This window comes from Mytilus galloprovincialis, chromosome 2, assembly GCF_965363235.1.
Source record: "Mytilus galloprovincialis chromosome 2, xbMytGall1.hap1.1, whole genome shotgun sequence".
Classification (NCBI taxonomy): Eukaryota; Metazoa; Mollusca; class Bivalvia; order Mytilida; family Mytilidae; genus Mytilus; species Mytilus galloprovincialis.
In genome coordinates, this window is record NC_134839.1 from 29,313,853 (window position 1) to 29,324,775 (window position 10,923).

Genomic DNA, 10,923 nt, shown 5'->3' on the forward strand with positions numbered 1-10,923 from the left:
TATATAACACTTCCGGTAAAAAAAAACACACCAATTTGGCGTAAATTTCAAAAATGAGTCCTCAATCCATATCTTTGATTTAGAGTTTTAGATAGATTGATTAAAACAAAATAAAATTACTAAAGTATTAAACATCTGTATCTGTATGAAAACGTTGTCGATACCAGTTCTGGCTGTAATATAACGGTTTGAGAGAGCGCTGCCGATTTATTGACGAGGCGTAAGAGCAGATTTGACGCTCTCTACACTTGATGCGCGCACTACAGTGTCGTCTAGCTGATTCGACGCGATCACTGTCTTTACAAAGAATTAGTTTGAGTATTTTAGAGTTTTGCTTAGTGGAATGCCAAAACACTTAGAGGGATTCTTTACTTGCTTTTCCATAATATTTGTTGCGCGGTATTCTTTGAACTTAGGACGTGCTTTTTTTTAGAAATTCGTCGGGTTCAATAGCGGGAATCAGCCCCTAAACCACTTTGTACATAAATATCAACTTCTATCTCGTTCATCTTGCAATTGTTGGAGGTTTTGAAGTTTCAGTTGGGTGGGCATATTAGAGACACACCCGTCTTATCTTGACTTGTAATCTATGGTGATAAATCTTGCCGCTTGACGTTGTATCCTGTCTAGCTTATTTATGTCTGTTACCGTGTAGGGGTCCCATACTATGGCTCCATATTCCATCGTTGATCTGACGACCGGGATGTAAGCTGTTTTTTTGCAATCTTGTGGGCAGTATTTCAAGTTTCTTCTTTGAAAGCCTAGTGTTGAATTTGCTTTCTTTGCAACGTTTAATATGTGGATGATCAGTTTGAGGTCTTCCGAAATTTGTAGGCGTAGGTACGGGTTATGCTTGACTTGTTGTAGTATGTGTCCATATAAACTGTAGACTTTAGGGCTTTTGTTTCTGATGCTTAGGATGAAGCATTTTTTGGCATTGAACCGCATATCCCAGTACATCCACAATGTACAAGCCTCTGACAAAATGATGATGCCTTAGAAAGAGTTATTTGAAAGTGATCCTCTTTGTCTCTTCACCATCCATTAGCGCCTGAACTGAGTAGCATAAGATTCAATTCCAAGCTCGTCCCCCTAAACACCTGCCTTAGTATATTGCACGTTTTACATGCTGGAAAAGACTAGACCAATTGAGGGAATACCCTCAATTAGTCTTCCCTTTTGCGCAAATTATTATTTTCTTGAATCGTTAACCATGTTAACCCTATCTGATAAGTTTGTGTGATCTTACAGTTAAACCTCGGTGATTAAGGCTGATCAATCGTCATTCTTTATGTTAAAGTCACATCTTCAAATGCCATCAATGTCTCCCACGCAGTCTTTTTTTCCCTTTCAAGCAATCAGAGAACCATATCACAACCGGTAAAGACATGAATCACAATATAAGTGTGTGTTATCACTCATTGCCAGATGCATTTGAAAGGTCATTGATATATATTTGTCCAAAGCTTTTACCCTCCCAAACACAAACCATGGCTCGTCTACCCCTGTCACGGAATAGCGAAGCAGTAATGACATCATCATCAGTAACGACTATTCGAATCATGACTCGTACAATTCCGTGTTTCATTGCATCAGACACATGCACCATGATTCCATTGTCAGCCTCTTAATGTGAACATGGTGATAAACTTGAAATACATCACGAGGTAGATAAAAAAGAATATCATGAGCATTTGTTATAAGAAGCAAAAGCTACATTTAGGGGAAAGGAAATACACAGACGAATTCAGAGGCAAAACTAAATCCTCAAAATTGGCAAAGTTTTCTGAGAGATGATGACAATAAGAAAGAACTTTTAAGTTTTCATTCGCAACGGCTTGCTCAATAGGTTTTGAGGAAAAGGAAGTTTAGCAACACTTGCTCAGGATGTTCTGTGTTATCCACCACATGATGATGTTTCAAGCTTAGGACCATGTTCACATGAAGAGGCTGTCACTTGAATCAAAGTGCATGTATCTGATGCAGTGAAATACAGACCTAACTAAGTCATGACTCGAACAGTCGATACTGATGTTGCTGAAGTTCCTGTTTCGCTATTCAGTGACATAGGGCAGACGAACTTTGACTTGCATTTGGAATTTGGAAAAACTGCAGATATATATCTATTCATGACCTTTCAAATACACTAGGCATTGAGAGATCACACGTTTGCTGGAAAAGAAACTGCGTTGGGGACATGGATGGTGTTTAAAGATGTGACACTATCATTTAGAATGATGATTAATAAGCCAACATCACCAGATATGAATTTGACAATGTCATAGATAGAACGATACGTAGTTTTGTTGTAAGATCGAACAAAGCAAGAAAACATGTGATTTTGGAACAGGAAATACTTATTGAGGCTATTTACACGACTCGGTCTAGTCTTTTTCAGCAAGTGAAACGTGCAATATACCATGGCTGGTGCGAATGAGTAACAAGCTTGGTATTGGTTTCTATGTTAACTAGTCCAGACGCGTTTGAATGGTGAAGGAAAAATATGATCCATGGGAACCCTTTTGGACAACTCTTTGTGAAGCTTCTTCATCTGATCAGGAGCTTGTACATTAAAGTTTTAAGACACAATACCACGATTTTTTTAAATTTGAAAAATAAGCTCTCCGATTGTGAATAAACATGTATTTGCGGCTATAAATTAGTCATTCTAAAGATGTTTAAAAACTTTAGTGATTTTATTTTGTTTTAATCAATCTATCCTAAGCTCTACAACGAGTTGAGGACCTTCTTAGTAATTTACACCATTTTTTTACCCTCCCTAAAAATAAGCTTATTTTAGTACAATGTCAGCCATGTTGGATTTTACCGGAAGTGGGGTTTTTGAAGACTTCAAATCTATATCATATATCCAAAAGTAGTACATAACAAAGGTTGGTACCAAATAGTATGATAGTAGCATGTTAATAACACCTTTGCCATACTAGCCTTTGATATTGGGCAAATTTAAGTATGATGTCCGCCATTTTGGATTTTACTGGAAATGAGACCTTTTTTACAAATGCCTCCCTATCTGAAATAAATTAGAACTAGTTGAGGAAGGTCTATGCCAAATTTCATGCTTGTAGCAGGATGTGCACACTTTTTCACAAAACCGCCGTTCTATTGTAGGTAAGCGTGATTTAAAGTTTATGTATTTAATGTGTGAAATATCTCAAAAAAGTTAATATTTGTAAAAAATCAGAATGCATAGAATAAATTAATGATTTACTTTTTAGGTCTTTCTAATAGATCTTTCATCAGATACACGTAGAGTCAAGTACAACATGTAATCTATTCCACAAATTGTTATCAAAACAGATAAAAATTTAGTGCCACGTAATTTTTAAAATGGTTTCAAGAATGTAAAACAAAATGTCAATATATAAAACTAGTCGCCCTTTGTAAGATATTTTATCAATAAAAAATGGAAAGCATGACTTTTTAGGTTTTGCGGCGTTGTAAATCAGTGTCTTATCTTATATCTCAATTGTCGCAACTAAAATCTCGCCCCCATCTCTGAAATATCACCTACCGAATTAGAAATATCACCTACCGAATTAGAAATATCACCTACCGAATTAGGAATATCACCGAGTTTGTCCTTACACGAGCAACACGACCGGGTGAACCATGTATGATTTGCTCTCCCTTCTAGGGCACCTGAGATCACCTAACGTTTTTGTTATTCAGTGTTTGTTTTCTCTGTTGTTTTGGGTTCTGTGTGTTTGTTGTTCTCTTTCTTTTTAGTCACTACATAGTCAGTTTATTTTCGACTTTCGATGTGTTGATGTCCTTTTGGTTTTCTATGCGTCTCTTTATATAAAGTATACCTTAAACAAAAAGCATTCTTATCAGTTTAACAGCCAACTGTAACATGTGTAATATTTCCCTTGCATTTCGAAACTGTTTTTTTACTCATTTGTTACTTGCGCTAATATAGTTTAACTATATTGATTTGCATAAGGCCTTCTTCGGCTTCCTCCTTCCCAACCTCTGCACATAATCAAATACTGTTCTTATTCAATTATGTGGATGGGGAGAGTACGTTTCCTCTTACGATCTTTTTAATTTTAACCTTGTGTTTGAAACTAAAAGTGTTAGGTTAAAATTTTATATTTAGGTTGGACATATTTATTTTAGGAATTGAAGTTAAACTTTTACTGTAAATTCAGAAATTATTGCGAAGTTTTTATTTTTGCGAACAATGCAACAGAGTTGTAAACGCAATAATTTAAAATCGTATTTTGAAATTTTTTATATAAATTAAACCGGATTTTTCTCAAAAACGTAAAAATAAGAATCGTATTTTAGTCTAATATGACAAAATTGCAAAAACAAATGCACGCAATAATTTCTGAATTTTGATACTTTCAATCCGTCGTACAATTTGGAATCAGCTTTCTAGTGAGGAGTAGGAATGTTAAATGTGAGTTGCATTGCAAGTAAAGGCTCTTAAACGTCTTATAAGTATATAATATTTCTAACATTTCTTATCGTTTAGAGTAGATGTTTTCATAGCAATTTGAAGTGTAGTTTTGAATGTTGAAAAAAATAGATGTTTGCAAGGTCATCGTGCTCGTTAAACATTTTTTGCTGGACCATTTCATGAATCAGTGAACAGGGTTTAGTTTGCGTGGTCTAGTCCATATCTCAAATACAAAAATTATCAATAGGTCATCTGTATTTAGTGTATGGAAGGATTGTCACAATTTCCGGAATATGTGTATCTTTTATACTTTTATAGTATGGCTTTGTATTGGATTATCGGCTTCATTCGTATTAAACTCCATTGCTATGTATGTATAACTATAATATTTGGTCATTTATATGATATGAAAAATAAGAAAATATAGTATAACTGCCGGGACAAAGGGTCAACTAAAGATCTCTATCAGAGACCAAATGAGACAGAAATTAATACCTTAGGACGTCGTACGTCAGCACGTAGGAATAGTATTTGTCTAACATGTTATATATAAATTGTGTATTATCCTACCGTTTCTGCATATCTTTAAAACCCTATCTTACAATATATTTGTTTTAGTGTTTCTTGATGAAGCTCAATCCAAAATGGTCAATTGACGCACGTAATATATGACGCGTTCATTTGCATGAGACTACAGCCTTACTTCATTAAATATGCATACGTTTAGCATGTATATCTTTATTATAGTCATTTTATAACATTTACAGTTTGCAAAAGTATAAATTATTCTAAATAATAGGGATGTTCTGGTCCCAAACAGAAAACCCTGGCCGTTTTTGGCACAACTTTTTTGAACTTTTGGTCCTCGATGCTGTAAAACTTTGTACTTGTTTTGGCTTTCAAACTTTTGTATCTGGGCGTCACTGGTGAGTCTTGTGTGGTCAAAACGCACTTCTGGTGTATTAAATCTTAAACCTGGTGCCTATTGTTAGCTATTATTCGTGTGTTTCTTTGTCAAATATGTTCTCCTATTTATTTGTATTGTAGTCCTGTAAAGTTGTGTTGTCATTTAAATGCTATATGTAACATGACAATTAAAGAGGGAGGTTTAGCATGCCACAAAACCAGGTTCAACCCACAATTTTTTTTAATGTCCTGTACCAAGTCAGGAATATGGTCATTGTTATATTATAGTTCGTTTCTGTGTGTGTTACATTTTACCGTTGTGTTTCTTTTGTGTCGTTTGTTTCCTATTATATGTGAGTGTGAATTCACATTATTATAAGACGTGTCACGGTACTTTTCTATCCCAAAATCTTGTATTTAGTTTTGATGTTATTTTTGTTATTCTCATCGGATTTTGTCTTATGCTTAGTATGTTTCTGTGTGTGTTACATTTGAATGTTGTGTCGTCATTCTCCTTTTATATTTAATGCGTTTCCCTCGGTTTCGGTTTGTGACCCGGATTTGTTTTTTTCTATCGACTTATGAGTTTTGAACATCGGTATACTTATGTTGCCTTTATTTAGCAACGATACAGTATCTGCAAAGAATATCAATACATTGTACAGCAGTTTCCATAGAAATTTAAAAAGTTAAGCCCATTAAAAGTCATTCACAAGTTTAAATCAATATGCTTTTAAATATATAGGAATGAACATGATTCGACCCTCATCTCGATTTAGATTCAAAGTTATTTGCGAATACGCATCTAGTTACTCACTTCAAAATAAATACAAGATACAAAACAGTCAGTTATAATTCATTAAACAAGAACAAAGTCAGTTCTTTAAGCCGAGTATCTAACAATAACATAATAAACAATGGTTCGTTATTATTCAAACTTGTTTAATATGCCTGAACAATTTATAAATTCCAACGTATATAAAGTTGTTGCTCTAGATACATATATAAACCACTATGATTCATCATACTAACAATGGTATATAATAGGTATATAATAAACCTTTATATTCTCCCTCACTACGTTCGTCCGAATATAAAGTAATTATATTCTATGGCCTTCACAAAGAACAAACGACATAATGTAGGTGTGCTACTCGCTATAACCTTTAATTCTATAACATACATCAATGTTTGTATCAAATACAAACAGAATAACAATGATATCAATCGATCAATGCTGGCACCCATGGCGGTATGTACGACAAAAAAACTTGAAATATGTATTTGATTGATAGTTGTGTCATTAACACTCATACCACATCTTTGTATATCTATTTTCTATTAAAAAAAAATCGACCGTAAAAAAGTAAAATATTATGCATATATATTCCTTAAAAGTATATTTCCAATACTACACTTTACAAATGAAATATGAGAAACATGACGGGAGCCACATGTGGAGCAGGATCTGCGCACCCTTCCGACGCATCTGAGATCACCCCCAGATTTGGTGGGGTTCGTGTTGTTTAGTCTTTAGTTTTCTATTTTGTGTCTTGTGCACTTTTATTTGTCTGTTTGACCGTTCTTGTTTGGCTATGGTGTTATCAGTTAATTTTTGTATGTATGAGCATGAATATTCCTCTGGTATCTTTCGCCTCTCTTTACGAATAAACCCTAAAATGTATGATTGGAAGTTTACTTTTTCATTGTTATATTATTTTGTTTACCAATTATCGAATCAAGTACATGTATATGATGTCGGAGTTAGGTGACAGTATATTATAAACAGACGAACAGACATAACCGTTTCCATTCTCGATTTTATAACCGCTTTGCATTAGAATGACTGTAATTTGAGGCCGCAACAACACAAAATAGTTTGTAATGTCGCAATGATCATGGATAAGTAAATGGGAACTATCTTATGAATATTTTTAATCAAGTTACAATTAATGTTACGATACAAGGTTTTTAAGTACCATAGGCATAAATAGATTTAGTCATATTATTCTGAATTTCACGTTTTTAATGCTTTCAAACTTTGTATTTGATGGAGACTTCGATTCGTTGTGGTTAGAGCGCCATTTAAGAGTTTAAACGAAACGTAATTCTGGTGCACTTACTCATAAGACTTGTATCTTTCGATTGTTCTACAAGTGTTTAATATAGGCAAAATTAGTATACCGCTGTTCAAAAGTCATAAATCGATTAAGCGAAAATAAATCCGAGCTAATAACCCAAATCTTGGTATTTGTTTGTCTTTCTATCTATTTTGATAGGAGCGACACTGATGAGTCTTATTTAGACGAAACTCGAGTCTTGCATATCAAGTTATAAGCCTGGTACCTTTGATAACTATTATCATGTGTTGTATCTATATTATGATATCTTATGTTGTTGCCTGTTATTTATGAGTTTCAACAGAAATGATTTTGTCACTCTTTGATATGAAGTTTGGGAATTTCATTCTTTTATCAGAAAATTAAGAGGTTCTGTATGCCTGGTTTATACCAAATATGAATAGTTTCCTTTGTATGACGTTAATTGTTTGAATAATATAGTTTATTTAAAGGGAAAAAGACAAGTCATAACCAATGAGACGCTAGGAGCAAGATTGGAAAGACGAAAAGAAAATGAAAAGTTAACATAACATTAAATATCGTGGCCTAATTTATTTTGTCTGGCCTTTTTAGATGTTTAAATAATTGATGTATGACCTATTTATATTTGTTTACTTAATAATGCTATTGTGTAGTTCAGGAATCACTGGAACATTCGTAGTAACTGTTTAAAGGATGATAACTTTCTATTTGTCTTGTATAATTTCAGAATGATTTTAATCTACAATGTGTAATTCAAACTCCTACAGTGTTCTAGAAGTTTCTCTTCTACATTTCTTCTAGCAGTTTCCTTTCTACAGTGTCTTAGAAATCTCCATGGTGTCTATATATAAAGACATTAACTTTAGACTGATTCAGACAAAATTACATTATCAACATTCTACTAGTTTTCGAACATTTTGTTGTATATGACATAAATGACATGTTTATGTAGCGCGTTACCCGTAAGCGATAGAAACCTTTGTCCACCAAAAATAAAAATCAAGGACAAAGTTCAAAGTTACTTCCTTCATTTATTTCTTTACGTGTGTATGCATCCAATCTTATACTTTAAAAATTTAAATCACAGAAATTACTGAACTTCGAGGAAATTCAAAAAAGAAAGTCCATATTCATATAGCAAAATAAATTCCCGACTTGGAACAGACATTTTCTTATGCAGAAAATGGTCGGTTAAAATCTATTTATAAAAGAAATGGTGATTAATATTTGGGTTGTTATGACGAATAAAGTGTATGTTCAGTCCTTAGTGGTTTGATAATATGTTATTGAAGTTATTGCCATTTATATACTAATTTTTCAGGTAAATAAAAATAACTTAATTCTGGTTTATGGTGGACATAACGTCTTTCGCAAAGGGGTGGTGTCATATGACCATGACAAATATCGACTGGAAGTGACGTTGTCCAAAATTAAAGTAGCTGTTTGTGCACTAATGAAAATGAGCATAACTTAAAAGCTCTTTATTTTAGTATCATTGAATGAAAAGTATATAAAAACCTTTTAAATTTGAAATTAGGGGAACGAAAGCTATCTTTTGGAAGCAAAACTTAAGTTTTCTTAACTGGAAATAGCAAACTTCCTCCTGTATTTAAGTCCAAAGTATGTGGAAACAATATATCTTTAAATGAGTATAGACTAACAAATAATTGATTGCAAATAGTAACGTTGAGAAAACCTGGTAGTATCTTCTTTCGCGCATTATTTAAACATATACATCGTTGGACAGTCAAGTGCTTATTACTTCACATATTTTATTTTGCATTAATTTGTCATATAATTAATAATCCTTCGTTTGAAAACATCATGTATGGGTTACACTTCCGATGGTGAACGGAACACTTTTGGATAAGTTACATGTGATATTTTCCGGTTTGCATATAAATAGGTTGTTCATTTTTATTCATTTTACAAAAACGTTTTAACATTTTAGCAAATAATGCATGCACTGATGATGAGGATGACAATTTTTTTTTGTGTTATGTATGAAATGATGTACGGTTTATGTAAAGCTACTACTGGAATTTTGTATAGTATTGCACATACAAGATGTCAGGCATTCTGCGGAATATGTTCAGGTAAGTCAACGTATATAAATTTTGTATCTGTTATGTTGTTGACTTTAATTTAATCATTTGATTCAAAGTTTGGGAATTTTATTCTTTTATCAGCAAATTATGTGTCACTGTATATCTAGTCTTTCAAAACTTGAATAGTTTCTTTTGTTTTGAATTATATCTTAAAAGAAAAGAAATGATTTAAAGGGAGAAAAGAACAAACCATAAATTGATAAAACGCTAGCAGCAAAATGGAAAAGACAAAAAAATAGTTCAACATTGTTGACGTCCGTACGGTGACCTATAGTTGTTGATTTGTGTGTTATTTTTGGTCTTTTGTGGGAAATTGTCTCATGTGCAATCATACCACATCTTCTTTTTGTATATAACATTAATATGTTTGGCCCTAATTTGTTTTGTATGGCCTTATAAGATGTTGTTACCATGATTGATTTGTGAACTATGTATACGTATATTTGTGTAGAATATAATGATATCATGCAGTTGAGAAATCACTGGAACGATCGTGGATACTAATGCCCGCGTCACACTGTCCCGAATTTTACGCCGATGGCAACACGACTATGGAAATTTTCAAAATCGGGCCATCTTTAACCATCGTAGAACCATCGGCCACTTTTTCTAGCCTTCGGGGACACCTTCGGGAAGGGTTCTAAATTTTTTAACACATTAAAAAATCCCTGAAGGTGCGTCCGATGTTGAGGCTTCGTATTGAGTTCGTATCACCATCCTCACCATCGTAATGTCACCGGGAATGCATCTTTGAACATCGTATTCCATTCGTATTTCCGTCGTTTCCATTGGGCAGTTTTGACATTACGATGTCTACACGAAAGAATCACGAAGCTACCCGAAGGTCTTATGATGGCAACACGACTTCGTGAAGACCTCGTAATCACGTCGTGTTGCTATCGAATAAAAGTACGAAGGCGACAAGATGGAACTAAGATGGCAATAAATCCAGCTAAATATAAGTTAATTTTCGCGCTAAAATACATTTAAAGTGCCATGCGCGATATGCACTTGTCAGTCTAATGCGACAGTTCACAAAACATGGAGCTCATATCATATGATTCTATGAGAACAAGAAAGGCGACAGCGTTGTTTCTAACGTTGTAAACACGAAGAGCAGCTATTACAGGCTCAGGATTTGGTTGACCCTCATGTAGTTTTGAGAACAGAGTTCTCTGTGTTTGGTTTCTGAATAGGGCATCTACAAAGAATATATTATAATGTGTTTGTCACGAATACTGAATATAAACGAATACGTTTAAATGAACAATTTGTGAATAAAATCCCCTTAAGGGGGCAAATTGTATTCGAATACACATTTTAAACCTGACAACTATATGATAATACAACATTTTTGAGATAACCATTGACAAAAAATATT